The sequence below is a fragment of the Amborella trichopoda genome, chromosome 6, assembly GCF_054954075.1.
Source record: "Amborella trichopoda isolate Santa Cruz 75 chromosome 6, AtrichopodaSantaCruz75HAP2 v2.0, whole genome shotgun sequence".
Lineage (NCBI taxonomy): Eukaryota > Viridiplantae > Streptophyta > Magnoliopsida > Amborellales > Amborellaceae > Amborella > Amborella trichopoda.
The window spans coordinates 44,822,866-44,847,818 of record NC_142341.1 but is presented as its reverse complement, the minus strand read 5'-3'; the positions used below and the strand labels follow the sequence as shown (position 1 = coordinate 44,847,818).

General features: G+C 34.8%; 1 non-coding gene and 1 pseudogene across 1 annotated transcript; both read right to left on the bottom strand.

Annotated features, from left to right (window-relative positions):
- Window positions 1–8,970: 8,970 nt before the first annotated feature.
- On the bottom strand, window positions 8,971–9,657 carry LOC18442743 (BAG family molecular chaperone regulator 1 pseudogene; annotated as a pseudogene).
- Window positions 9,658–17,895: 8,238 nt separating this feature from the next.
- Window positions 17,896–18,642, bottom strand: LOC18442742 (uncharacterized). Its single transcript, XR_016057785.1, has 2 exons — window positions 18,220–18,642; window positions 17,896–18,123 (listed from the first exon to the last, which is right to left on the bottom strand). It is a non-coding gene; the product is annotated as an uncharacterized LOC18442742 (transcript).
- Window positions 18,643–24,953: the final 6,311 nt, after the last annotated feature.

Genomic DNA, 24,953 nt, shown 5'->3' with positions numbered 1-24,953 from the left:
TACTAATTGTTAGGATTCAACAACCCACTGATATGCGAAAACATGAGTACTTAATATTGGAATCCCACCAAAATCGTGTACTTATCTAGTTAGAAATAAAATAGGCGAATACAAACCATCATAGATGCATAAAAATAAAGCACAAAAACATATGTCACAATAGCACAATGATTTGTGTGGTTCATCCTAAAGGGGGTACTTCTACAAGCATGGCAAAGTGAAAGTTTTGGTACACAGAGATACCTCTCCGACCCTCAACAAAGTGCAGTCGATCAACCATTTTATACCAAATCCCACATCTCCCATCTCTATTTCACAGATGAACCATTGTCGAAGAAGATAACATTTTCACCAAAAGGGGATGCTATCCAAAATCTCTATGAAAACTACTTCTCTACAAGGAACCAGCCTCTCACTCTGTAAGTAGCAACGTCATAGTGTTTCCCTCTTTAGGAAGCTCACCCTTTTATGTGGAAGTCTTCCCGTTTTGTGCAAAAGACCCCTCTTTCTCTTTAGAGGAAGCCAACTTTTCCATATGGTGACCCCAAATAGGGCACAAAAAGCTGTAGTTTGCTGGCTTTGTTTGAAAGTGCTTTGCTTCACTGAACATAGTTGCTATTGTTGAAGAGGGCTTTTTGCTCTTGCGCAACACTCGCTCTAAGTCTTTCACCATCATTCCATAGATACAAGGTTAAGAATCCTATTAGATGTCAAATATATATACTTAAACCTAAGAGATATAACCAATACTGCTGATTTATTTGGACTTCTATTTCATTTCCCAATCTTAGACCCACTTACAATAGGATTTTTATTAGATGGTTATATTTCCTATCACCTTATGTAACATACAAAACTCTTTTTATATGAAACGATCATCTTTAAAATCGTCATTTGATCTAAACACAAGGTTCTTCCCATCGCCATTAACAACATTGATGCTTTCTTATATTTCCTGACGTTCTTCTCAAAGGACTATTCTTTCTTTGCAGAATAGCTTCATATAATCAAATAGCATTGAACTCCATAGATTTATCACATGCCGAAGTACCCAATAGCTTATCTACCACAAATTCCATGTATTAGCTCATCAAATCACCATTCATTCCCATTAAAGCACCACCAAAGCATCACAAAAAAATCGTCACTCTATGTCTACAGTATCTCACTATACTTTGAAGTTTGAACCTGAGTTTATTGTTTAGAATACCGTCGAGAAGTTAAGCAAAATCAAAGCGATAATCTTCATCTTTTGAGATGAGTTAATTAGAGAAGGTTGAATCAAGCATTCGACTCTTATTTTTTAGCCCAAAAACATCGTATAAAAACTGCTTAAGAAGAAGATATCTTCAATAAAAGTGAAAGCAATTCGAAGAACTAAGAGGAATTGAACTATTTTAGAGCCTCAAACTCTGGATGTTACGAGAGAGAGCAGCTGCAGTTTGAACATTAAATTGCAGAAACTAGCAGTTGGATCTTCAGGTGCACAACATGACTAGTAGAAGCAGTCATTGTCATACTCAAATTGCTTGATCAACAAGCATAAAGGAACAACAAAATAGGGCAGACTCAAGCAGTGGAGGATCAACGAATTAACATGCCTAAAAACCAAACGGCCTCGAGAACAGATGGTTATATAAGAGTAGGCTCAAGCAATAGCAGACTAGTAGGCCTCTGGAATATACAGGATCAAGTAATAGAAAACTCGATCATCAGAGGTCATTTTTCAAAAGTGAATTTAGAGGCGGATTTCAGATGCGGCTCAATAAGGGTTTGGCATTAGAGGAGAGCTCCATAGCATAGAATTCTATGGAGGTCACAAAGTGCCTCAGAATCCTTCCGAATGTAGTATTAACAACAACATCAATAAATGGGTCCCGATAGTGGAAACATCTCAAGAGACGCATCAATCTTGTGATTGCTTTAAATTATTCTATGATATTGAGTGCAACTGCGAAACCATGATAGTTTGATGGACTTTGAGGTTGAGAATGACGGTCTACAGGGGGCATTAAGAGAGGCAGCAACAAAGTAGTTTGGGCATCACGTTGGGCATAGAGGCAGCAGCAGCAGTAAAATGTTGGGCATTGGGGGGTAACAGCAGGTATGGAAGGCTTACAACAACGTGGGTTTTATTTGGTGCAGCGTTGCAGAGAGAGCTTGTGCGAGTTTTAATGGAGAGGAGGAGACAAATCATAGATGCAAACCTTTGGGAGAGAAGACCAATCAGATTTTCAAGACACTTAGAATGCCGCAATGTAAACAATGTCACGGATGCACAGGAAGAACGCTGCAAGGGAAACAATCAGCGGACTGCAGTAGGAACGATGGGTTTTGTCCCTTCTGAATCAGCACTCGAACCCCTTGGCTGCTGTTGCCTGTACGTAGGGCCGTCCTCCACTCAAAGATTATAGGGCTCAGGTCAGACAAGATCGAGTAATAACATATTACCTGACTCAATTTTACAGGAATGATGAAGATAAATCGGGCTCTGATACCATAATAAGAGTCACAGGTTTCTGTTAAGAGACTCAATATCCATTAATCAATATACAAAGGACAATAACAGAAATACATCATAGACATCTCAAAAGACAATAATAGAAATACATTATAGACATCTATATTACACCTAGACTTACTATAAAATAATAGAAATACATCACAGATATCTATATTATACTCAGATTTACCATAAAATATAAGATATTCTACTTACCCTTCCCACATATACTAATTACAATATATACTTTCCATATTAACTTATACACAATATATGCTTTCCAGTCACCGACCAATCAACTATTCTCGTGCGAATCCTTAATATAAGATTCAAACAAGAGACCGCGCGTTTCACAATATGTTTTCAATGGGAATTTGCATACGAAGCGCTAGCCACTACAAATGGAACCAGTTTCATAAATCGGCCATCGCATTAAGGACATGGGGTTATCAAGAGAGATGAGACAACCAGCTATGAACTTTGTTGTGTCTTGGTTTCTATTACTAAAACGTTTTTCCATCCTTCCGGTCTGATATGATGGCTGGCAGTCTCCAAATAGTTTATCCTATTTAATGAAGTTATGAAAAGTTTCCCTTCTATGAGAGTCTTTAAATGCTAGTTCTTATGCACATTCAGAAGGAATTTTTGTCTTCCAACGCTCAAAGGAGAGCGACATTTTACTCAATCATCTTTTTCCAAGATAGCCTTAGGGATCGGCTATGCTCTCTTTATATATATTTTTGGGAAAATATTTTAATATTTTATATTTTTAGGTTTTATTTTTTGATAAACTCAATGTTTCAAAAGATATTTTTTAACCCCTGACCACTTTAAACCTATTTTTTAACCTAAACAAATGTGAGAAATCTTGTGCGCGGAAGCTCTAAACCAAATGGGTTGATTTTTGGCAAATAAAGTACGATAAAAAGAATCGACAAAAAACAAGCAATAAAAATAAAACAGAACATAAATAACAGAAAAAACAAACCAAGATTTACTTGGTTCATCATAATTGTGATTACATTCACAGGCAAAGACGGTCGATAGTTTTCACTAAATCAAATAAAAAAATTACAAGGCAACTTACTTGAGAACCAGAGACTCAATCTCCCATAAAGCCTTCTTCTCTACAATTTTCTCTTTCTGCAAAACCCCAAAGGTTTCATTCTGTTTTTCTTTATACACTTTCTCTCTCTACAAGAGAGGACAAATCCAAAAATGCACTTATGTATGGCCTACTTTTCCACACATGCTTTCTCTCTCTAGAAAAACATATTTATATAGAAAGAATAAAGCCCCAAAGACAAGTACCATCCAACCAATCTCAACTTTCCTAACTTTATTAACAAGGAACTTTATCCCTATCCATGTGGACCTAGGGCTTTATCTTAATCCAAGTAAGACTTATCCATAAACTTTGATCCTAAATAATAGGCTCTACACAAATAAATAAGAAACCTAAATTAGAGGAAACCAATCCTTTAAAATTAGGGATTCAAGAATTCAAGATAAATATCAACAAATCTCTATCTTAGCTTGAATTTAAAAAAAAATTCTCATCGACCGTCTTCTCCACACGCGTCCTCATATGCGTTTACTTGGGCAACACATTAGTCAAGTTCAAGCATACCTTGAACTTTTGCAATGGAACCGACTTTGTCAACATATCTGCAACATTATTCTTGGTATCAATATTCAGTAACAAGATATCACCTTCAGCTATGATCTCATGAATGAAATGATATCTGACATCAATATGCTTCGTTCTTACATGATATACTTGGTTCTTTGCCAAATGTATTGCACTTTGACTGTCACAATAAATGACAGTCCCATCCTGTCGTAAGCCCAAATCGTCACAAGCCCTTTAAGCCAAATGACTTCTTTTACTGCCTCAGTAACAGTCATGTATTATGCTTCAGTCGTAGACAAGGCAACAACAATTTGTAGCATCGACCTCCAACTGATTACAGCTCCTGCAAGTGTAAACACATAGCCTGTAGTAGATCTCCTACAGTCTAAATCACCTGCAAAGTCAGCATCAACATAACCAACAACCTTATCACCAAACTTGCTATCTCTATCACACATCAGACCCACATCTGATGTACCCTTTTGGTTATGTAGAATCTATTTTACCGCATACCAATGCTCATTTCTTGGATTAGCCATATATTTGCTAACAACACTAATGGTATGATAAATATCTGGACGAGTGCAAACTATTGCATACATAAGACTTCCAACTGCACTCATATAAGGAACACGTGACATGTATGCCTTTTTGGCATTTGAACTTGGAAATAATGCTGCCGACAATCTGAAATGTGTAGCAAGAGGAGTACCCACGAGCTTTGAATTTTTCATCTCGAATTTAGTGAGGACCTTCTCAATGTACTCCTTCTGAGATAGACATAATTTACCCAACTTTCAATCTCTACGAATCTCCATACCCCAAATTTTCTTTGCTGAACCAAAATATTTCATTTCAAATTCTCTTGCAAGCTGAGTCTTTAATTTATTAGTTTCTAAAGAATTATTTGTAGCAATAAGCATATCATCCACATAAAGCAATAAATAGATGAACGAATCATTAGTAAATCTATTAAAATAGACACAATTGTCATACTTACTTATGACATACCTGTGTCCAATCATGAATGTATCAAAACGTTTGTACCATTGTCCAGGAGATTGCTTTAGACTGTACATCGACTTCTTCAACTTGTAGACATGGACCTCCTTTCTTTTAACAACAAACCCTTATGGCTGAGTCATATAAATCTGTTCTTCTAACTCTCCATAAAGGAATACAGTCTTGACATTAAGCTGCTTTAACTCCAAATCAAACAATATAACCATGGCTAGTAAAACCTGAATAAAAATGTGTTTCACAACAAGAGAAAAAAATCTCATTATAATCAACACCTTCTATCTGCGCATAGCCTTTTACAACCAAACATGCCTTAAATCGATCACCACCAGTCTCAAGTGACCCATCTTTCTTCTTATAAACCCATTTACTCTTGCCTTTAGGCAACTTCACGAGATTCCAAGTACGATTCTTCTGAAAAGATTCCATTTATTCATCCATGGCTTCAGTCCACCTGCTACTGTCATTATCCTATGTAGCTTCCTTAAAAGTGGATGGCTCTTGGCTTGTGGAAACTAATGCATAAGCGACCATGTCCTCAAAACCTTACCGTACAACTAGCTTTTTTACTCTCTTTCCCTTTCCAAATTGAGGCTCTTCCTCAAGGGGAGTAGATTCAACGACCTCCTCATGGTCAACATCTTCCTCCATTCTCTTGCAGGGAATTTTGACACATAATTTGGAGTATTTATTGGAGTTGTCAACTCCACTTCAACTGCGTCACTACTACTGCAATTTTCCTTTTCTGTACCCTTCTGAATGTGTTTAATATGATAGACTCATCGAATTTAAGATCACAACTGACAATAAACTTTGGCAACTTAGGATCTGGGCACTATATTTTATAGCCCTTAACCCCATTCGCATAACCAAGGAAAATACACTTCTTTGACCTTGGACTTAACTTATCATCATTCACATAAACATAAGCAGGACAACAAAAAATTCTTAAATGAGAATCAGTGACAGATTTATTGAACCATACATCTTCTGGTGTTTTGTAATCAATTGATGTAGATGATGACCTGTTGACGAGGTAACATGCCGTATTGGCCGCCTCAGCCCAAAAGTCCTTTGACAAATCAGCATTACTCAACATACTGTAGGTCTTCTCTAAAAGTGTTTTGTTCATGTGCTCAACAACTCCATTATACTGCGGCGTCTGCGGAGTGGTGAAGTGACGAACAATTCATTCGCTCTTGCAAAAATTCACAAACTCCACTGAAGTGTGCTCTCCACTATTATCAGTCCTCAAGCACTTGACATTCTGTACAGTCTGTCTTTCAATCATAGATTTCCAGTGCTTGAGTATGTTAAATACATCTGCCTTTTTCTTCAATGTTTAAATCCACACCTTCTTTGAGAAATCATCTATGAAGGAAACAAAGTATAGAGATCCGCCTTTTGAGACAACCAATGCAGGGCCCCAAACATTTGAATGAATAAGTCAAGAATACCTTTTGTAGTATGTTTTGAAGTGCGAAAATGCACCCTACACTACTTACCATAAACACAGTGCTCATAGAAGTCCAACTTGTACTTCTTCACGCCATTGATCAATTGGCATTTGCTAAGTTCCGCCAAAGCTCTCTCACCCATGTGGCCCAATCGCATATGTCACAACTGAGTCAAGTCAAAATCATCACAATCAGATACAAAAATATCTACTCTATTTGTAATAGTATTCCCAAGTAGCACAAATAAATTCGGTCTAATCTTCTTGCCTTTCATCACAATCAGAACACCCTTAAAAATCTTTAGAACTCCGCCTTCTCCAACAAATTTGCATCCATTGGAGTCTAAGGTACCTAGAGATGTAAGATTTTTCTTCAAATCTGAAACGTGTCTAACATCAGTCAATCTTCTGACAACTCCATCATACATCTTAATAGCAATTGTCCCAACACCAATGGTTTTGCAAGCTGCATCATTCCCCATCAAAATTGATCCACCATCAATGCTCTTATATGTGGTGAACCGGTCCCAATGAGGGCGCATATGATAGGAATATCCTGAATCAAGAACCCATGAGTCTTTAGAGTCGTCACAATTTGTCGACACCAACAACACATTATCTGTTCCACTTATCGAGTTTCCATAAACTATATTGGTTGCTTCAGAAGCTCGTCTATATTTCTCTTTGAGTGTCCAACAATCATTCTTAACATGCCCTTTTTTCTTGCAGTAATAACAATAAATATTATTTTTTCTTGATCTAGATTTAGATCTAGACCACCCTTGCTTTTCATGTCTCTTTCCACTTCTCTCAACAGATCTCGCTCTACCCATTAAACCATATGCATATGGCTGAGCATTATCCTGTCTCTTCCTCAAATCATTAGAGAGAAGAGTTGAATTCGCATCCTCCTTCTCTATGGTATCTTTTTTATAGAGCAATGTTGTGACTAGATGCTCATACAAATGGGTGAGGATAACAAAATTATGGCCTTATCCTCATCATCCATCTTAACACCAATATTCAATAATTCACAAATAATTTTATTAAAATAATTCAGGTGTTCATGGATATTTGTACCTTCATTCATCTGCAGGGTGTACAATTTTTTCTTAAAAAAAAAATCGATTTGTGAGGGACTTCGTCCAATGCAAACTCTCAAGCTTCGACCAAAGACTTGATGCTGAATCTTCATTGACGATATTAAATAGCGTTTCATTCGATAAACACAATCGAATAGTGCTCATAGCCCTCAGATCTAAGTCTTCTCAGTCCTCATCAGACATGGATTCTGGTTTCTTCGACTTTCCTTTCAAAGCTTTATGTAAACCTTGTTGCACTAGCAAATCCCAAACATTGATTTGCCAAATTCCAGAATTATTTTTGCCATTAAATTTCTCTACCTCAAATTTTGCATTCAAAACTTTTACCTCCATATCGACAACCCCAAACCGAGGTCTGATACCACTTGTTGTGCGCGGAAGCCTTAAACTCGATGTGTTGAGTTTTGGCAAATAAAGTACGAGAAAAAGAATCGACAAAAAACAAGCTACAAAAATAAAGTAGGAAATAAATAACAGAAAAAAAACACCAGAATTTACGTGGTTCGTCACAATTGTGACTTCATCCACGGGCGAAGACGATCAATGTTTTTTACTAAATCAAAGAAAGAAATATACAAGGCTACTTACTTGAGAACCGAATGCTCAATCTCCCACAAAACCTTATTCTCTACAATTTTCTCTCTCTGCAAAACCCCCAAAAATTTCCTTCTATTTTTCTCTATGCACATTCACTCTCTACAAGAGAGGACAAATCCAAAAGTGCACCTATGTATGGCCTACTTTTCTACACATGCTTTCTCTTTCTAGAAAAACATCTTTATATAGAGAGAATAAAGCCTCAAAGACAAGTACCAATCAAACCAATCTCAACTTTCCTAACTTTATCAAGGAACTTTATCCCTATCCATGTGGACTTAAGGCTTTATCCTAATTCAAATAAGACGTATCCATAAACTTAGATCCTAAATAATAGAGGTTCTACCCAAATAAATAGGAAACCTAAATTAGAGGAAACCAATCCGTTAAAATTTGGGATTCAAGAATTCAAGATAAATATCAACAAGAAAGGCATGCTCTTTCTAAACACAATTCTTTCTCTCTCTTCACTTATATACCACAAATTTATCTCATTCTCTCTCTTCCTATGTCTCACACTCTCTTTGCTCTCGTGTTTTTTCAAACACCTCTCTCTCCTCTTGGTAACCTCTCCCCTTTGTGAAATCCAACCCAATCCTTTTTCTCTCAACAAAAAATGGCCAAAATCAATCAATGGAGTATGAAGATTTGCTTCCTATCATGGCCAAAAAGCTCGAAGCCAATGCTTTTTTGAGTAAATATCTCTATATATCTGTATTCTTCTCTGCAATTTGACATCTCCATTAGCCACAACGCCATCAAGTTTGAGAAGCTGATTCATCAATAGTTCAATCAAACCCAAAACCTCATTCTCAGCTACTTTTCCACCTCTAGAGTTAATAGATTCAAGAGAAGCAATCTAGGCCGCAAGCTTGTCCACCTCTAAATTGATCTTTGCAATGGATTTTGAAGCTCTCTCCATCTTTTCATTCTTCCTCATCTCTATATACCTTCTCTCTTGACTTGTGGGATCTTTGATCAACACAATATTTGACTTGCCCTTCACTCCGGCCATGTCCAAATAAGCATTAGAATCCCTCTCCTTGTCTTTAAAGAGAAGCTTTTGGTCTTGAGTGTGGAGTTTTGTCTCGAGTGCAAGAAATTTCTTCAACTCCCCAAACGCGGCTTGAGAACTAATGTGGATCTCATGTATCAAAGCTCCATATTTTGCTCTAACCCTAATGGTGGGAGTTGGAGCAGAAGAAACCTGATTAGAACCTAGGCACCTCTTCTGAACAAGCATTCCTTCTGGTCTAAGCTCCCAATCCATTTTTTCAGAGCCATTGCCAGTCGAGCTCTCATTCATGGTCATGGGTCCAGGGGTCTTTGCCCTGATTCTCATCATCTTGAATTCAAAAGGAGAGTAGTCGAAGCTCGGAAATATCCCCGATTGAACTCTTAGTCCTGAACCTCTGAAAGGCTCGGAAGACTAAATGTAAGGGGATCAAATTCTTCACGTCAGACACTGAAATTTTCTCTAATTTTATACTAAAACTTTATGTGCTCTCTTGTTTCTCTCTCTATCTGTTGTTCTCTATCTCTCTGTATACTGTGTATTAGGCAGGAGAGAAAGTGAGGGGGGAGAGATGGGAAATGTGAAGAGAGAGAGAGAGAGTGAGGAAAGAGATGGGCAAGATGAAGAGAGAGAAAAAGGGTGCGAGGGGAGAGCGAAGTTTGAGATGATGACTTTTAGAAAAGGTATGTCTTTTTAGATTTATTTGGCCTATAAAAAATATGTTTAAATTAGTTCTGGGGTTTAGAAGAAATAAAATTTACAATTTTTATGTCCAAAGATATCTTTTAAGATCTTGAGTCTATTGTGAAATGAAACATTAAAAATAAGAAACATGGAGATGCTTTCCCTATATTTTAACTCTCCTCACTCCATTTTGTTGAATGTTCTATTTAGGTGGCTCTTCATCCATCCCAAATTTTTATATTTGTTTGGGGGGGGGGGAGGAATGATCATGTGATTTATAGATGCACGGTGTTTGGTGTGTATCTAATTTCTAAACCATCAGATTATGCAAATATAAAATCCAATAGGCCATTGACTTAGAGAGCCCGATAATGGTTTTCTTTGGTTAATTGTTTTTCCCAGTTTGCCCTTTCCTTGAATCTCCCGTAAAACCTGCTGCTCTTTCTTCTCTCTCATTGCGACTATCCATTTTCATCGATTTTCACATCCCAATCTTCCCCTCCCTAATTTGTATTTGCCCGTCACTCCCTCTCTCTAAACTTTCCTAGCGAGAGTTCTTTGGAGGAACCAACCCTTCTACTCTGTCCCTCTCAAATTTTCCAAGCAAGAGTTTGGTGGCAGAACCACCCATCTCTCTCTAAAATTTTCAAAGCAAGAGTTTTAGAAGAACCAATAAAAAGGATGTAGACCTTGTCAAGGAGAATTTTCCTTTTTATGATTTTGGTGGCTAAGGACGAGTTTGTCTTTCTGAAAGTATTCTTTCGGATTTTTAAAAAGTTATGTGTTTGTTTCACACTTTTCATCTAAAGCTAGGAAACTAATATTTCAACATTCCCATTCAGTTGTTAAAAAGTGAAAGAATATATTCCTAAGGGGTAAGAACTAATGTATTTTTTGTTGATCACAATTACAACATATTATCTACACCGTCTATTTTCAAGATTTTCATATGTTTATAGATCTACTTGATTTTAACGATGTTTTAAATTTAAAATTTTCTAATTGGATATAAAAATAGCTTTTGAGTGAGAACATTTTACATCAAAATTATATACCACGGAAAAATTTGAAGGTGCACCTTACCTCTACAGCTACGGATGCATCCGTATGCCAACTGCACCCATATTTATTATATTCTATATAATATTTATATGGGTGCGGTTCATATAAAGCCTAAGCTCTAAACAATCAAATTAGAACCTACCTTCAAATAGTATCGGGAAATGTGGTTTCAATACTAGAAACCTTTGTGATAGCCTTAAAATATATTTTCATCTTTATTTATAAAGTTTCAAGCTTCAAAAAATAGTGCAGATGGATAGATCTATGAAAAATTGAAAATCTTAAAAATTGACGATAAAAAACAGTATTATAAAATATACTATTTCTAAAACTTGAAATCTGTTTTTTCTCCACGCAACTTGATGTTGAGATGATCAATTTGAGGATATTTGGCATCAAAACAACCTCTTCTATTGAAATTTTTGCGGTAGGCACTAATTTGATTGCGTAGAGCCTCGGCTCTATGTAAACTTTTCCGTATTTATATTATTATGTTATATATTATATATATTTATTATATTAAATATGTAATATAATAAATAATAATATTAAAATAAATAATATTATATAATATTATATATTATATATAATATATTATAATATTATATAATATATAAATATATTATATTATAGGGGTATGTTTGGGTGTTTACACATTGAAGTAACTTATTATTGTACTCAACAAAATTTAGACACATATATACTATTGTTTTGTACATGAAGCATTTTTTTAGTAAGAGTATTTTTTATCATTAAGAAGGTATGATGTCATCTATATGGGGTGTGACATCACGTGCATTAAATGTCACTCGTGTGCTCTATGTTGGTGATGTCATACCCTATGTAGATGATATCACATCCTTCTAATGATAAAAAATACTCTTATTAAAAAATGCTACAGGTACAAAATAAGGGTATAAAAGTGTCCAAAATTATTGGGTACATTGATAAATTACTCCATTGTGTAAGTACCCTATAATAACCCTATATTATAATATAATAAATATTATATTATATATTATATAATACAAATATACATTAATAAAATATATAAAATACGTTATGTTATATATGTTATATTTATATTTATATAGTTATTATCTATATGTTTTCAAACATAGTACTTAGAACTTTCTTAGCATTTCAGCAAGTTATCAAACACAATACCTATAACTTATTTAAACCTTTTAAAAAAAAACATTCAACTCTGCAAAAGATTTTAAAACATTTAATTTTCGAAAAGATATCTTCCAGAAAAACAAACGTGCCCTCAAAGAGATGAAACAATGGTTTTGCATTCTTTTGGCTTCTCAGCCTTTAATGGAGAGCTCTTGCATCTTTTAAAATGTGGTTTTTGAATATGGTTACTTTCTCATATTATAAAAACAAGGCTTTGTACTTAGAATTTCCTCAATTTGGGTTTTTTTCGATTGTAAAAACGGAGACCCCATAAATGGTTTCGTGAGAGAGAGATAGATGTGGATGGCATCAGTGAGAGAAGATAGACCACGTTTCTCTCTTTCTCAAATGAATTTGTGAAGGGAGAGTGGTTTCAGAGAGAAACAAAAAGAGGGTTTTGCAAAAGGAGATGGTAGTTGTTTCAAAAGGGGTTTGTAAATAGAGATAATTTTAGAGAGATGAAAAGAGGGTGTTATTCTCTCCATGGGTTTCAAAAGAGATTTGCGAAGGGAGATATTTTTAGAGAGAGAAAGGAAAAAAATGTTTCACAGAGGGAGATGAAAAGAGGGTGTTATTCTCTCCATGGGTTTCAAAAGAGATTTGCGAAGGGAGATATTTTTAGAGAGAGAAAGGAAAAAAATGTTTCACAGAGGGAGATGAAAAGAGGGTGTTATTCTCTCCATGGGTTTCAAAAGAGATTTGCGAAGGGAGATATTTTTAGAGAGAGAGAGAGGAAAAAGAAAGTTTTACAGAGGGAGAGAGATGGTGCGCTATAGAGAAAAAAGTAAAATGGGATTTTGTACAAAGAGAGATTGGGAGCTTGGTGAGGAGTAAAATGGGATTTCTTAAAACAAACGATAAAAGGAAACTCTTGACACACTGTGATACTGTGTATGTAAAATGAACAATTGTTTCACTCGGGTGGACCGCATTTCTACAATATGCGATTCAGAGGTATAAAGCATCCATGTTAAAATGAATGTAAATAGGCGGTATATCTAAAAGCAAATGTAACTAAAACTCCAAATGTTTTTGTAATATAATTATTATTTATAGTTTTTTTTTTAAAAAAAATATTCATGGTCTTCATGTTAAAAATTATATATATTTTATATTTATTTTCAAGCCCGTACCAATTAAAATACAATGGATCATTTCCCTTTGTTTGGAAATGTTCCCTTTAGCTGGGTCTTTCACCCATTCTAAAATTGGGCTTACATAACACTGCTACTGTGAGATCAAAAGTTACATTTGGCCCCCTCCCCTTATATGTCATGCTCAAGTGAAAACAAAAATCCATATCGAATCCCGCCCCGTAACTGTTCTACTTTGGAGGATATTATTGTCTGAAATTTTGTAATATATTATAGAATCAGCGGATGAATATATTAAGACGAAAAAATATAAGGATTAGGTACGTAAGGTTGACTCTCCAAAAATTTGATGATATACATGCAACCCTAATTTGTGATTTTTTATATGGTCCCAACTTTCCAGGTTACAAATTGAATTTTTTTGTTTACAGAAATTTACAGAAAAATCCTATTTTATTTTTAAATTTTAAAAATGGGCTCGTCTATTTTATATTTTATACAAGTCCCTCTTTCGATAGCATAAATTGTATTTTAATTAATTTTATTTATTTTATATACATTGAATTAAGCTCATATTTGACATGTGTTTACTTCTCACCATCACGCACCTATACAAAATATTTTAAAAATAATTAAAATGCATCCCTACAATATTCAAAGGTATTTTTGTAATCTTATTTATTTCAAATTATTTTCAGATCAGATTTTATAGGTATATGATAGCGAGAGGTACAAATATATTTAAGCTTAATCAGATATATAGATAAAAAATAAAATTAAACTATACTTTATGCTCTCAATATAGAACTATTTTAAATTTAAAAAACAAAGCACGATGTCTTAAACATTGGTAACTTGGTTGAATAGTTCAAATATGAGAACCTGAAAATACTTCTAGCTGCTATTTTGCTCATGGGTGCAAATTTTTGCTTTCGCTCTGCAGGACCATCTACTCTTTTTAGATTTTTTCCACTTAGTTTTATGGATAAATGGATTTTTTTTTACTAATTTATGGATAAATGGATTACTTTGCACGCCAAGAACATGAGTTTTTTTTGCCATTTTTTAATTTGGCAGTCATGCATGGACTACTGGCCATCATTTATTTGAGACCATATGTACTATGCTCCCCATGGTGGTACAATAAACTTACTCACTTGGGCATAAGACCTACATGGTAAGAATTTTTGGATCTGAAAGTTTTGAGAACCGCCTAAGAATCGAGTATTTTTAAAAGCATTATGTGGATTTTGAGTTCTCCAAAATTTAGGTCTGACCTACAAAAATTGGACAGTGTATATTCAATCTGGATACATTATTCACTTCAAGCCCATAGGGAATGCGATTTGAATTTTTTTTAGGATATTCTACGATGGAAAGGATTACATCCCAAAATTTGGTTACTAAGATACTTCTGCATTGGGTTTTATTAGAGGGATTAACTAGATGGTATGCTCCTGTAGGAGCCTAAAATCTTTTGGCTTTATTTTGAAAGAAAATGAAAAAATTTTCAAGAGAAATTTATCAAAATATCTATAAGATATGAAATATTTAACATTGTGGCTAATTGCATCTATTCCAACTCAAGACCATGTGTTTTTTAATAGTTATTTTAAAATTAAATAAAAATAATGGCTAAGTGAGAAATTGTACATCTCTTGTAGGTAATTTGATAAATTTTCAGATTTACAAATAAGTAAAAATATCATTTTTATAATACACATGTTATTTTATTTTGTTTAAAAGACTAAATTTTTGCATTAGTGAAAAGATTTCCTCCTCCCATGGTGTATCCTATCCATTTTCTCCCTCAGGCAAAATACATGCTATGAATACTTTTTGGATTTCAAATTTGGGGATGTAATCTTTGTAGCCCATACATTGTCCCAAAACAACTCTCTATGATAAAAAAACTTATGCTTCAAGATTAAGTAGAGATTGTCCCATTTTTGAAGGACTAGATCTAAGTGTCATAAAATTTAAAATTCAATTTTTCTTTTAAAAATAATCATCTAGTAATTATTATGTGTTTCCAAAAGGGTAGACTAAGAAAATTCTCCTAAGCAGGTGGTTTGAGTGAGAGTGGAAATGCAATATGCTCCCAGTGGAGAATAATATATGTGCTCGTTGCATTATTCAGTTTGGCTTTTTTTTTTTCCTTCTCTTCATGTATTTTCAACTTTTATTTTTTATTTTGTGCCCTTGGACGTAAACCCATCGCTCCAGGTATCGAGTATCGACCACTTACTGTTGTTTGCCTTAATTCTAAAGTAATTATCAGTGTTTAAAAAATCAACTCGTCCAAAGTACTCGGGACTTGTTCGAGCCGATTGCTAATCATCTTTGGTAGTGATTTGAGAAAAAGAACTGGGCCTTGGATCACCAGTGTTCTTTTCTCTGATTTACGAATCACCCTTGATCTGACAAGGGTGATTCTAGAGTTGAATCTTGATATATATATATATATAAAAGGTTGCAACCTTAAAATGTAGAACTACGGATGCACCTAAAAAATCCATTGGAAAATGTTATTTTAATGTTGAAAAATCATCTAATTGATCATCTCGACATAGAGATATATGACTATGAAATACAAACGTATTTTGAGTCCCAGAAATAGCGCATCTTACAATACATTATCTAGACCATCTATTTTCAAGATTTTTATATATTTATAGATCTAATTGATTTTAATCATTTTTAGATTTTAAAATTTTATAATTAGATATAAAAATAGATTTTGAAATAATCCTAAGAATATTTTAAAAATATATGTTATGACAAAATTTGAGTGTGGCCTTTAATTGGATTGTTTAAGGTTGCAACCTTATAGAAACCACACTAACTATATAACTATATATATATAGATTGCTCCTTGATGATGTCAAGATTATTGAAAGTCATTGCAAGCACGTCACCGAAGGGTAGCTGGTGAGAAGTTGTGGTTGTTAAGAATTCTTAGGGCCCATTGGCGACTTTTAAACGCATCACTAATTGATTGCCATATGCCCAAAATTGTAGCTAAAAACTAGTTTTAGACAGTAAGATATGAGTAGGGTGTGATTCTCCAGCCATTTATCCTTGAAATTCAGAACTCCCCCAATTTAAAAATTAAATGTGCCCCTCTCCTTTTTCTATCTCAATGTACTTCGCATGTGTAAAACATTCTTAATCAGGGCTCTGCATATGTAAAACATAATTGACATTTGTAATAGTTAAGGCCATGTTTCTATTTTACGATTTGCTATCCCCAGTAACAATATCAATTAAACGTTTCGCCATAGTTTCCCCTTACAGGTCTCTCTGCTGCTTTTATTTTTTTCCCAAATTCAATTCCTTGTACAACTTTTAATTGAAAGAGTTTATATAAGGTTAAGGCCCTAAACACTCAAATTAATGCTCACCTCAAAGGTTGTTTCAATATCGAAAGACCCTTTCATTGATCATCTCGAGTGGGAGGTGCATAGACCAGGAAAGAAATGGATTTCAAGTCTGGTAAATAGTGCATCATATAAGGCATTATCTGGGCCGTTAATTTTTCAATATTTTTAAGTATTTTTAATTATCTTTAAGTATTTATTTGTAGTTAGATATGAAAATAAATTATCTGGCGAGAAAGATATTTGCTTCTAAAATATCATATTTCAACACTATTTAGACGTACGCCTTATTTTGATTGTTTATAGCTAACCTTATAACCACACCCTTTTTCAATTGTTTTGGTCCTAGGTTTCAAAACTTGAATGTCGATTTTATGTTTAATTATTTCAATTGATTTATACTTTTGTACATTCCAGCACATCATTTTTTACTTCTTTATATCATGAGGGCCAAAATCTCGTACTACACTTGCAAAAATGGAGGTCTAATGAAATTTACACTTAAGTCTCTTTGATATCAAATTTGTACGTGAGATCTCCTCTTGTTGGTACAAGATAAACTGGCTGTTCCACAAAGCACTTCCGAAATTTACATGATTCCTATTTATCCACATTGACATGTAGTTATTGCCGTGTTATCGTGTGGTAGAATGTATATTGTCCTATCATAATTATAAAATTAGAAAAGTATACAAAGAGGCTATTTATTTTTAGTAATACAATTTGACATCTAATGAATACGATTAATTGTGACCTTCTTGAATAAAAAGTAAATAATCTCTTTGTAAACAATTCCAAATAAAATAAAATAGACTAAAAAGGAAAATAAACTATAAGTTCAAAAAATTTCTGAAGTCATGAGAATCACAGTTAGTATTTGACATTTTTTAGGAAATTTAGCAGCCTTTAAACCATACTCCATTTGTTTATCTATCACTTCGTGAAACTCCTAAGGCACGTTTGATTACTAGAATTCACGGTTTCCTTCCGAAACTCTGTAAATTAATGCTGAAATTTGGATGCAGCAGCTTCTGTGGTGCCGAATGGAAGCTGCAGCTTCCGAATTTGGTAGAAGAGATGGCTTCGCCAGCAGCGTCTTACACCAATCAAACACATAATTATAGATTCCAACCAACATAAGTGCAAATGTAAGCATTGCATGCTCAAAAAGATAGTTTAAAAAGCGCCTTTATTTCACGTATATGCCATGCACGCACGTGCATGGAGATTTTCTTAGAAACCTTAGTAGAGATACATAAAGAGTAGTAAGAACAGAAGGGTCACAACGAAGGCTAGATTAAAAACACAAACACACACTCATGCAGGCGCCCCATAGAAAGCCCGTTGCCGGTTCGCCGAACCAAGCACGGTGAAGTCCTCGGTATCGAGATCACAGCCTGCACAAAAAGAAGCACGCATTAGGTTATTATCCGTTGACGACACCAAAAAAGAGAGGCAGAGAGGAGGTCCCATAGGCAGGCCTGTTTGCTTACGAGTTGCAGTCGAAGTTGGGGTCCAAGGGGAACCCAGGGTTGCAGTTGCATTGGTTGAAGAGGTTGAGGGCGATGAGGATGTTGAGGCTCAGCAAGTAGTTCTTGCAGCACTGGCAGCATCCCTTCCTTTGGTCAGGAGGACCCACAGAGAGGATGGCCAGGGCCTGAAGGCTGCTGCAACAGGTCGAGGTCGGAAGAATGGTGGAATCAAGAATGCTGGCCCGACAAGGGAGAAGGAGTACATTAACTTGAGCACACAGCAGTAACTGAGCATCAGCTGCACAGTTAGAGAGCACAACCATGGCCAGAATGGCCAAACCAGAAACCCTAATCTGAGCCATTATCACTCACAGAAGAGAAAAACACAGATATTTGGAAGAAGAGGAAGGAGCCAATGAAGAGGCTAAGAGCGAAGGTGGTGGTGATGAGGTAATGAAAAGCTTGGTATTTATAGAGGTCTCTCGAGGACTACCTGAGGATTTGGTTTAATGTAGAGGGCTAAAATGTTCCAAAGATATTAATAAAATAACGGCGGTTTACCCCCAATCGGCGCCGAGGTGGACGTCCCGCCTGTCCATCCACGTGTTAAAGGGTACGGTGAAATTTCGACCGTCCGATATTACCCCCTGTCCCCGGCATGCGGTGAACCTTGACAATTACAGCCGTCGATCTTAACGAAAGAGAGGACTTGCGCAGATTAAAGAAAAGTAGCCGTCTATATATTGACTTCTACTATCTAGCCTACTTACTATGATTGAAAAGACAAAACAACGAAAAGAAAGGGAAAGCAGATCATCGTTCATTTCATGCTTCTTCAACTATATGGGGCATGGACATAGCAAGTATACAAACCATCGAAACAGTTACTGTACATTTACTTCATCGTAAGGGAAGTGCCACTTGGGAGGAAATTGATTTGTCTAAAATGTTAAAATACAGCTAAGAATCACTAGATGACATTATTTATTTATTTTTTTATTTTTACTTTTTTTACAAATAATCACTAGATGGCCATTCGGAAGAGAAATGTAATTGTGATTTCTTTAACACTTGGATCTTACTGTCAACAAATTAGTCTATTCAACCTTGGTTCGAAAATAGGAGGTTCAATCATTGGGTTCAAGAAGTTACATCCCCAAAATTTGGGGGTCCTAATATATTCCATGTTTTGCCAAGGAGCAAAAGAAACAATATGATCCAGCAGGAACAAGAAATTGTTACACTAAACTGAATCACACCGTCGTCGTTTCGGTGTCGTTTGTAGAAAGTTTGATGCCCTGAAAAAAAGTAAGGCGAACCTCTAAATAGTGTTAAAAGATCATTTTTCAGTAGCAAAAATCTTTGTGATAGCTGCAGAATATATTTTCATATGTAGTTCTAAAATTTAAAGTTTCAAATATAATGAGATCAAGTAGATCTATTAAAAATTTATGACCAAGATAATGCATTACAAGATACATACTTTCCCAGATGTAAAATCCTTTTTTTCATGTCTATACATCTGGAGGTTGAGATGATTGATTTGAAGATTTTTTGACATCAAACATTAACTTTTTAGGTGTGCTTTAATTTGATTGTTGAGAGCCTAGACCTTATATAAACTTTTTCCTTCCTAACATAAAGGACCCCCTCTTCTTTGAAATTATCCTTATTTCCTACGCATGATCCACACAATCCCCACCTCCTAGCCCTATCTATAAATACGTCCATGATAAATAGAATAATAGATTAAGTCCTTTAAAAATATAGTAGCATTGTAGCTTGTTTATGCGCTAATCTGCACCAAACCCTGTATGAGATAAACTTAAATTCATGCAAAACTGATTAAAAAGTCATGAATCGACAGAGAAGTTAGGCCACTCGAATTGTAGATCCAAAACTAGTGTAGATCTTGATAGATTTTCCCTTTTCTAGACCTACTAGTAGTGCCAGCTGTAAATCTCACCTATTAGATTTTTAAAAAGCCATAAATTCTAAAGTAAACTAAGAGATCCAAAAATAAATAGAAAAATAAAGAAATAAATAAATTAAATCAAAAAAGAAAGAAAGGTCACATATCCGAGAAACCCAAAGGGTGGGCCCATATCAAGATCGTAGGTTGATTTACATTTTTTGATGCATTCTCTTGTTTTTTTGAAGCGTGGCTTTAAAGGTCTTGGATCTAGGAGATCTTGTTACTAGGATTTTGATTTTTGGGATTTTGTAGAGAAATTTTAGGAGAATCTGGGCTTAGGGTCTCTAGCATAGGTTTTTCCTAGACCTACGTTTCTTAGAGCCTAAGAGAATTTTTTAGGATTTTCTAGGAATTTTCTCTTATTTTCTAGAGGGTTTTCCTGATTTTCTAGGAAATTTGAGATTTTCCCCCTTTTTAAAGTATTTTAGAAAGAATTTCCTAATTTTCCTAAATTTCTATGCTTATAGGGATTTTCTAAATTTCTAAGATTTTCTAGACTTAGGGGAATTTTTTAGGATTTTCCGGTTGATTTTCTAGAATTATTCGGAGGGTTTGATAAATATCTAGCCTAGGGATATGTTGAACTCTTAGGAATTGAAATAGGATTCCAACTTCGAACGGAGTAAACCTGTCATTTTTTGGCCTTGTCCCGTCCAAAAACTGCCTCAGAAGGCCTTATCCACGGGCTTCTAAATGCTTTGACTTGTCTTAGGCACACTGGGCACGCGCGAGTCATGGAGGTTTGGCCATGCAGGAGTGGCCACGACTCGTGCTGTCCATGCGCGAGTACATAGACTCGTGATTATGGACCAAGCTCTCTATTTTATGAACAATTTGATTTAGGTCACAACTTTTTAATCGTAAGTAAGATTCATGCAATTTTTGGACCGTTAGAAAGCTGGTGACTTTTTCTATAATTAGAACCATATTTGGTCAAATTTGAGTTACTTTTGAGTAGCTTACAGTAATAATTTTAAAATTTCAAAAAAAAAAAAGAAAAAAAGAAAAAAAACTTTTAATAAATGATGGTTCGTATGAACATGATGGTCCTTAAGAACCATCACTATTTTCAAAAGCTTTTGATTTAAAGCTTTTGCTGCCTTGCTCTTGCCACGTTCACTAAAGGACGTGGGCATTAAGCGTTTAAAGTGTAATTTAACGGTTACACCTCATGTGAGAGGTGTAACTTAATAAAAGAATACAATATAGGATCTTAATAATTTAAATACGAGAAGTGAGAACTTCTATCCTAGAAAATTTTGAGTTATCTCTTTAGCCCCCTCTCAAATATTTTAGTTAATTGACTTCATTATCTTGAAAAATAATCCGTTCTTTTTAAAAATAAAATGAAATAATTATTTCTGCTTATTATCATGAATTTTAAGCGCGATAAATTTTATGCGCAAATGACCTCATTATTTTGAAAAATAATCTTTTTAATAAAATTATAATATTAGAAATTTTAAATGCTATAAATTCTTAGAAATAAATTTATTTATAAATTTATTTTTCTTGTCTATTGTTAGAAAATTTTAGAAATAAATGTGATATTTCTGTTGCTAGTAAAATTGTGAGATTTCTTTCTACTGTTTTTGAATATTTAGACATTGTAAATTTCATTTGCAATGACTGTCTTATTATTTGAAAATTGATATTTTTGCAATTGATAATAGCATTGTTGTGAAATGTTTAATTGCGAATTGATATCTCATAAATTGTGATAATTCCGTATTCTTGAAATTCCATAAGAGTTTTTTTATACATATTAAACTGGCAATTATGCTAGAATGTCTTTACGAACTGCTACCTTTCTAAATTTGAGCCCAAAATATTTGATTGGTTATTTTTGAAATGTTATTGAAAGTGACTGTTATTAATCGTTTCAGTGAAATTCATATTAATGATTTCAGTGATATGTTAAGTACATGATATTGCTGCTTTCGAATGTTTAAAGAGATTTAGAAATACTTTAATTATGTAAGTGGACTCATCCGGTTTGCCGGTGAGGTATAAGTGGACCTATCCGGGACGCCGGTAGGGATAAAGTAGACTCATCCGGTATGCCGGTGAGGTATAAGTAGACCTGCAGGGATTAAGTGGAACTATCTGGGATGCCGATATGGATTAAGTGGACCCATCAGGACGCTGATGGGGTATATAGGTTACTTACTTGGGACGCCAGTAGGGTAATTTTGTGGAATCTTTTGAATTATGCACTGCCGTTAAAATGTTATATGCATTTCAATCATTTGGATTATGTTTAATTGAGCATTTTTTAAAGTGAAATTGTTATCTATAAATACTTGTGCTTGCATTGTTTTTAATTGACCTCCATTTTGAAAGTTTGTTTATATTTTTCATCGATGATTATTTTTAGGATTATGATGATCCTTACTGAGTAGCCAAACTCATCAAACTATGGTAAATAGTTTTCAAGATAACTGCGGTTTCATTTTAACTGCTCGCCAAGATCAATTTTGGAAGATATTATAGTTGTGCCTAAGCTTTTTTTTGTTACTTTGTAAGAATTCGCCACTGTAAATTTGTCCTATCAAGAGATGTATATATGTTTTGACTATCACATCTCAGGAATAACAGTATTGTAAATTCTTGGGGTGTGACACCTACAAAGCTTGGAATTTATGATCTATGTTTAGGGTTTCTAGCCGTCTGTTTTGTATTTGGACTAGATTTTTTATCTTCATAAGGCTCAGGGTTATCTAAGATAACAATTTGGGCGTATTAAAATAGGATTTGGGTGACTTTGGGACATTTCTAAGGGGTCTAGGTTCACTGGGCCTAGTGTGGTCCTTAGGACTCATAATTTGAGCTTTTGGGAATTCTATTAGCTAGAATTTCTGGGGAAGGGGAATGTCTATAGTTGCCTCTCTTTGGTATTCAATTGGGGTATGGGGTGAATGTCAAGGAAGTAGGTATGTGAGACATGATGGAAAGAAAAATGAGGGGTCAGCCTTTTGAATGACCAATATTCTTTAGGAAGGTGGTACCCCAATAAATTCTTTTGATCCACAAGACATCGAACTGCATTGTTTTTGAGGTTGAGGTAGCTAATTTCCATTGCAAGGGCTCCGACAATCTGTATATGAAGTGGCAGTCGAGGGGAACTGTTTTATCTTTGAGTTGGCAATTTTCCCTTGTTGAGGCGACCACAATGTTACCTGGGATGCCAGTGTAGTCATCTTAGGTTATAGACCTTTACTGTTGGGCCTAGTTTTCAATTGAATGGGATTTTAATTTTGAAGATAATTGATTGGTGGAGAAAGTTTGGCTAATCGAATTTATTTTCTTTGATTCTAAATTTGAGGAGCACAAGTTTAGGCTGAGATTTTTGGGAACCTCAAAGTTGTTTTTCCTACAAATAGATTTTCTAAGAAGGCAAAAAACGTAGTAACATTATGTATGGGCTATCCAACTCTTTTGTTTTGAGAACCATGTTTAGCAGCTTTGAAAACAGAAAGAAAATTTATGGAAAACAGAATCAGGTGCTTTGGGCATATGATTTTAATAAAGAAAATAAGATTTTTTGAAATTTGGTGAACACAAGGGAAATTGTTTTCAAAAGAGAGAAATTTTTGAAAAAACTGGTTGAAAAGAGAGAAATTTTTGAAATTTTAGGATGAGAAATGATTGAGCACTTCTTCATCTTCTAATCTTGGTTCTTGTGTCGCAAGTCAAAGGAGAGTTTTATGAAGTTTTTGAGCGAGCCAATGTCTTGGATGACATGAGATACTGCCCCTAAGTACTCAGAATATCCTTGGACTTCTAATTTCGTTATGCCACTAGCACTCGTTTGAAGTTCAGATAGTCAAGGATCTTCAGGTTTACTTGGACTGATGCCTTCAATTTTCTTTGCTTTTGATATCATTCTAACTTAGGAAGAGAAAATGAGAAGAAGAAATTCTCGAGAGAAGGGGCTTTAGAGAGAGGGAATTTTTTATTTTTTCTTATTGCCCTAGGGTCCCTTTTGTCTCTCTCACTCTTTCTCTATTCTTTTTTTGTGTTTTTAATGAAGATGAAGGAGGAGGAGAAGAAGAAGAGTCAGTGGTATTTTTTTCTTATTGCGGTAGCATGGAGGTTCCAATCTAAGATATTTTTAGATTTTATTTGCCCCTGGTTGGTATCTAATACTTCCTTGACAGTAGTTGCTGAATTCCCATTGAATTTTTCCCTCCTTGAATTGCTTCACTCAGACATTGATCTTCAGAGTCACTCTCTACTTCCTAGTCCTTCAATCTCTTGTTGGTTTCGCTAAGTGTTGGTGTATTTTTAGTTATCATAGGAGACTAACTACACTTTGACATGCGCCTGATGAATTGAAGGCATAAATTATGAGACAACTGTTTAACTGATGTCGGATAAATGTCTTAATAAATAATGAATAAAAAATGCAAGCTCAATGAGCATGATTCTTGAAGATATTTGTAAAGATAAGCTCCTGATGTGATATGTAGAATATGATATGTCAAAAAATCATTATATAAAGGCCCCAGTATTCCCTCAAAGTCATGTTTGTCAGTCCATTTATATATATCCTGACTTACGACCAATGATAGTGGAAGGTATCAAACCATCTCAGTTCGAGACAAATTTGAGGATACATATACTCCTAAGGCTCATATATTATTATCTACATAATATTGGAGGAATCTAATGCGGAATGATACACTTCCTAATCCATCGTCAGTCACACATTTACATAGTAACTAATGATCGATGATAAGAGACTATTATGCCATATCAATGCGACACAAACTTTGGG